We start from the raw sequence: 6,482 nt of genomic DNA, 5'->3' as shown, positions 1-6,482 counted from the left end.
GGCAGATCTAGACAACATATCAGATCAAGAATTTAAAAAGCTGGTCATAAGATTAATCGCTGGGGTCGAGAAAAGCATCAAAGAATCAACTGATGAGTTAAAAAAGGCTATAGGTGAGGTGAATAACAAACTGGAGGCAGCCACCTCAAGGATTGACGAGGCAGAGAGAAGAATAGGTGAATTAGAAGATATAGTTCTAACAAAAGAGGAAGCTGAAAAAAAGAGAGAGAGATTGTTCATTTTTGAGATAGAGAAGACAGAGCAGAGCAGGGGAGGGGCAGGCAGAGAGAGAGAGAGAGAGAGAGAGAGAGAGAGAGAGAGAGAGAGAGAAGTAGACAGAGAATCCAAAAGGCTTTAGGCTCTGAACCATCAGCACAGAGCCCGATAAAGGGCTTAAACCCATAAACTGTGATACTGTGACCTGAGCAAAAGTCGAATTCTAAACAAACCGGGTCACCAAGGCACCCCTCTCATTTTTCTTTAAACAGACTGTATTCTTTCAGTCTCTGGACCAACATACTTAATTCTCCCTGCCTAAAATTTTCTTCCCCTTTCTTACTCAATTTTCCATGTAAATATAGAAAATTAAAGATTCTTTATCTCTCTGGGATGCCTGCGTGGCTCAGTCAGTTCAGGACCAACTCTTGCTTTTGGCTTAAGTCATGATCTCAGAGTTCATGAGTTGGAGCCCCGCACCAGGCTCCATAGTGACAGTGAGGAGCTTGCTTGGGGTTCTCTTTCTCTTTCCCACTCTTCTGCACTTCCTGGGCGCTCTGTCCTTCAAAATAAGTAAAATAAACTTTAAAAAAAGATTCATTCTCTGACATTCATCTCAATTCTCCTGATGTTCTCTCCATCAGGTTAGTGTCTACTCATCTTTTACTACCCGTATTTCTGAGTGAACTCACACATTTTGAGTATAAGGCACAGTCTCTCTACCAGCCTGCCTCATCTATTCTGTTCCAAATTAAACTGATGCATCAAGAAAGTGGGTATTGCTTTTTGTCCAGTCTGAAGTCCTCTGCAAGAGGCAATATAATTTGCTTAAACAAGGAAGACACTGGGCAATTTCATCAAAAGAATACATTGATAGAAATTTGTTAGGAAGTCTGGACACGCATTGAGTGTCCAAATAAAACTGCATTGGACATAAACAGGGAGAAGACTTTATTCAAGACTATTGCAATAAGGGAGAGAGATTCACCTGAACTCCACAGAATAAAGGACAGGAGGATTTTCAATGCTGGGTAAGCTCATGTAAAAGGGTTGGAAGGTTTGGAGAGGGGGTTGGTCAGTGTGACTAGCCTATCTGTGTTTGCTAAGTGCTGCTTATTGAATTGAAGTGCCTACCCTCCTATAGAAGGAACCTGGAAAATAAAGGTTCTAACTTTATTGAAGCATATATTTCAAAGGGATGGCTCCTGGGTCTTTAATGGAGACATCCTGGGTAGTAAAACTAATGACATGAGACCATACAGGTGCCTGCAGTCAGGAAGAAACATGTTTTAAGTTTAGTCAAGCTGCAGAGAATGTTAAGGAAGTCTTAGTCAAATGATATCTAAAATTTCCACTCATGTTCCAAATTTGTAATTCTTTAATTTTAATTAGTTTATTAAGTTGGTTTCCATGTAACTCCCAGTGCTCTTCCCCACAAGTGCCCTCCTCCATGACTATCACCTCCAACCCACTTTACCCCTCCCACATGAGCCCTCAGTTCATTTTTAGTATTCAAGAGTCTCTCATAATTTGCCTTGCCCCCTCTCCTAACTATTTTTCCTCCTTCCCCTTCACATGGTCCTCTGTTAGGTTTCTGCTATTAGACCTGAAAGTACAAACATATGGTATCTGTCCTTCTCTGCCTGACTTATTTCACTTAGCTTGACACCCTCGGGGTCCATCCACATTGCTACAAATCGTCATATTTCATTCTATCTCATTGCCATGTAATACTCCATTGTATATATACACCACGTCTTCTTGACCCATTCATCAGGAGATGGACATTTAGGCTCTTTCCATGATTGGGCCATTGTTAACAGTGCTGCTATGAACATTGGGGTACTGTGCCCCTATGCATCAGCACTTCTGTGTCCCCTGGGTAAATCCCCAGCAGTGCTATTGTTGGGAAAAGAGTGGCAAATGGCATATCAGACAAAGGGCTAGTATCCGAAATATACAAGGAGCTCCCTAAACTCCATACACGAAAAATGAATGATCCAGTGAAGAAATGGGCAGAAGAGCTAAATAGACACTTCTCCAAAGAGGACATCCATACGGCCAACAGACACATGAAAGGATGCTCATCGTCACTCATCATCAGGGAAATTCAAATCAAAACCACACTAGATACCACCTCACACCGGTCAGAGTGGCTAAAATGAACAAATCAAGAGACTACAGATGCTGGCGAGGGTGTGAAGAGACAAGTACCCTCGTACACTGTTGATGGGAATGTAAACTGGTGCAGATGCTCTGGAAAACAGTGTGGAGGTTCCTCAAAACACTATCCATAGAACTCCCTTATAACCCAGCAATAGCACTCCTAGGGATTTACCCAAGGGATACAGGAGTGCTGATGCATAGGGGCACAGTACCCCAATGTTCTTAGCAGCACTGTCAACAATAGCCCAATCATGGAAAGAGCCTAAATCTCCATCACCTGATGACTGGATCAAGAAGATGTGGTATAATATACAATGGAGTATTACATGGCAATGAGAAAGAATGAAATCTGGCCATTGGTAGCAAAGTGGATAGACCTCGAGGGTGTCATGCTGAGTGAAATAAGTCAGGCAGAGAAGGACAGATACCATATGTTTGCACTCATAGGTCTAACAGGAGAACAGGAGAAACCTAATGGAGGACCAGGGGAAGGGAAAGAGGGAAAGCGAGTTCGGGAGAGAGAGGGATGCAAAATCTGAAAAGCTACTGAAGTCTGAAAAGAAACCAAGGGTTGAAGCGGGAGGGGGAGGTGATGGTAATGGAGGAGGACACTTGCAGGGAAGAGCACTGGGTGTTATATGGAAACCAATTTGACAATACACTATTTTTAAAAATATTCTGTAAAATGAAACAATTTTTCAGAGTTTTTTGTGCTACTTGATATTTTGCATCGAGGTTAGATTTGAATGACTTTAGATGCACTCTTTTAATTTTCTTGAAGTGTACATTTTATACACTGGACATCAATATCTCTCCAAAACATTTTACTTTTCCCAAACTGAAACTCTGTCCCCATTAACACTAACCTATTTCCTCCCTTCTTCCAGCTCCTGGAAACCACCATTTCACTTTCTGTCTCTGTGAGTTTGACTCCTCTTGGTACCACATATGAGTGTGATTATATAAAATGTGTCCATCTTCAGCATCTCCATTTTGAAGTCCTCGACTTTTAAACCTGAACTTCTAGAGACTATTGAATACTGAAAATGAACCGTGGACTGACAGGGAAGGGGGCGGGAGGGAAGGGGGTGATGGTCATGGGGGGGCACTTGTGGGGATAAGCACTGACTGTTATATGGATACCAATTTGACAATAAACTATTAAAAAAAAACAAAAAAAAGAGGAACAAAAAATAAATGAGGGGAACAAAATCTAAAAATGGGAAATAAGTTCCTCATAGAAACATAAGTTTTAACTCAGAAGATGGAAATAGCTTCTGATTTTTGTTACAGAAGACTGAAAACTCCCTAAATTACATGATTAACATAGATTTGTGGATGTCAAAGTCAAAATGTCATCTATTAAACTGAAAAAAAAGGAGTCTAGTTTATGTTAAGATCCTTGACATTGGAAGTCAGAAGCAAAGAGTACAGACAGATAAGCTTTCTCTAGAGAGGAAGAAAGGCCTAGACTCGTATAAACATATTTGCTTTTTTCTTTTTCACCTGTTATTAGGAAGTCCTCAGAGATTGGGAGAGCATGGGCCAATTTTGCTCATTATGAGTCCTGTGCATTGGGCACTTAGGTCATACAGGAGTAAATAATTAGCCAGTGCCTCTAGCATTTCTGGAGGGCAAATCTGTTAGGCCTCATACTGAGCCTTCTCCTCCCAGAGTCATCATCTGCAGAACAAGATTCATGCCTGAAGCTGTCTTCCTGCCAGGCCTGAGGACAAAGCCTTACCAGGCAGGAGAGGAGGATGGATCCAAACTCCCATGTCATGATCAGGCAGAGGTACAGCATGGACCAGTGAGTGCCCAGGAACGTGGTGGAAGGACAAGGGACTGTTGGGAATTGTTTCCTCTTCAGCAAGACAAGCTGGGGCTGGCCAGATAGGAGGGCAGCCATATGGAAAGTTTCAGCTCAGAGGCCTATGAAGTTGATGTTCTTTTCCTTGTTGGGGATTTCAGAATTTCATTCAGAATTCTGCTCTCCTCCACACCATTTCTTGCTTCTGTTGTCTCACTCACATGAGAGCAGGAAATGAATATATGTAAAATATTGATTACTCTTTGTTAGTGCACAGGAAGACAATATAGCCAATATAGCTTCCATAAACTATGCTTTCCTGACTCTGTTTTCATGTCTTCTGGGGATGTCCTGTATGACTAGTGAGTGAGATTCAGTGGTTTCCACCAAGCACACTTCCAAAGTGACAAATCAAATTAATCAAACCCTGAGGAGGGGGCCATGGGAACGCCTGATTGGTAGCCAAATCAGACAGAATTGGGCCAGAACATGAGGACCTAGTACTTGCAATTGGCATTTGAAATGGGTGGGAGCAGTGTTTTGAGCCTGAGCCCTTATCCCATGGGTTCTGATACTCCAGGCAGAGCGTGTCAGGATTGAGTTAAATTGTGGGACGTTCAGTTCTGGTAGAGACTTGCTTAGTTGGGGGGAAAACCTTGCAGATTTGCTGACTGAAAGTTTCAGAAGCACTCTGTGTATAATAAATGAGAACTGCAGGAGGTAAACAGCAGTTAAGTTTTTTCTATACCGTGCTGAAAGCATAATTCAATTTTGATATACTACTCATTGGGTCAGATTGTTTATGCCCACTGTGGGATCTTTGAGGGCAAGGCAATAGTTTCAATGGTGAAGGTGAGGCAAACATGTTTATTCACTGTTCTAATGTTCAAGAAACTCCTATGAATCTAGGGAATACCTTGTTTAAATTAAATTTAGTGGGATCTCAAGCAATGACTATAACTTGAACCCTTGTGTTGATTGAGAACATGAAGGTTTGCCAACTGGTGCGTTTCAGCAGATATAAATTATCCAGGATCTATGGGAAGAGATGTAAAAGCCAATCAGCACTTTTTATTTTTTTCCTTCTAATTATTTTAGTACATTTCAGATTTACTTGGGTCCAGTTGTATGCCTGTTTTATGTTTTGTTTCCTCATATGCAAGTTTCTTTCTTTCTCTTCTTTTGTTTTGTTTATTTTTCAGACTGGATATATTTCAAAGGCAGTCTTCTCCACCCTGCTCATATGATTAAGTTTCTTTCTCCAGAGAGCCTCAAGCCAGCATCTTCATGATGAGGAGCCTCTTCCAAAATGATGATTATTTTATAGGGTTTATATGTCCTATGATTAACCCGGGTCTACACTGACCTCTTTAATGTGCTACAGGGGTGCTCTGGATGTTTCTCCCTATAAACCCGAGGACCTGGATCTTTGTTGAGACAAAGCATGAGCAACAGGAATAGCAGAGGTATTGAAAGGTTCCAGCTCAGCTTTTAGGAGTACAGACCTCAGCATGAGACACAATAACTGCTTTTCTTCTCTTCCTCCTTTCCCCTTCTCCCCATCTTCATTTCTCTCCCTCTCTATGTCTCTTAACTCTCTCCTTCTCCAAGGACACTTTCATGTACAACCACCCAGTGGACCTGGATCTTGCACAGGGCGTACTCTTACCCTTGAGCACCCATAGAGGCCAATGTTGGGTTGAAACACACAACCAATCAGGTTAAGAGTCTTTCCCCAACCCTAGTGTCAGTCACAGCTTCATTCCAAGACATATGGATAGGCCTGGGCCAAAACAAAAGATCTAGGGCCACATTAACAAAAGACCAAATCTTGGGTCACTTGGATGGCTCAGCTGGTTGAGTATTTGTCCTGCTTTCGTTTGGGTCATGATTTCGTGCTTGGTGAGGTCGAGCCCCACATCAGGGTTACTGCTGTCAGCCTGTCAATGCAGAGCATGCTTTAGACCCTCTGTCCCCCTCCCTCTATCCTTCCGTCACTTAAGCTCCATCCAAAGATGTTTAAAACAAAACCCCAATCCATACTCTTGTTTCTAACAACCAAGTGATTATTGACACTTCTAAAGTAGGTCATTTGGATCTATAAGAAGGATCGGAAGGGCTCAAGAAATGCAGCACGGTGCAGCACAGTCCAGAGTGCATGCTTGCCATCAGGCAGCAGAGCCAGAGAGCAAACCAGAGTAAGAGAAGAAGGACCTGGTATGGTGGTGGTCACTGTCTCATGCCCCAGCTGCTGCGTCAATAGGACACTGTGCAGAAACTGGATTGACTC

The 6,482-nt window shown here is 42.3% G+C and overlaps 1 protein-coding gene across 1 annotated transcript in view; it reads left to right on the top strand.

Annotated features, from left to right (window-relative positions):
• LOC115273497 (olfactory receptor 18-like) overlaps positions 1-6,482 on the top strand; it is a 24,980-nt gene that overhangs the window by 17,350 nt on the left and 1,148 nt on the right. The window lies entirely within an intron of this gene.

This window comes from Suricata suricatta, chromosome 12 (assembly GCF_006229205.1).
Source record: "Suricata suricatta isolate VVHF042 chromosome 12, meerkat_22Aug2017_6uvM2_HiC, whole genome shotgun sequence".
In the NCBI taxonomy this organism is placed as follows: Eukaryota; Metazoa; Chordata; class Mammalia; order Carnivora; family Herpestidae; genus Suricata; species Suricata suricatta.
Note: the sequence above shows the minus strand (reverse complement) of the source record. Positions and strands in the feature narration are given on the sequence as shown.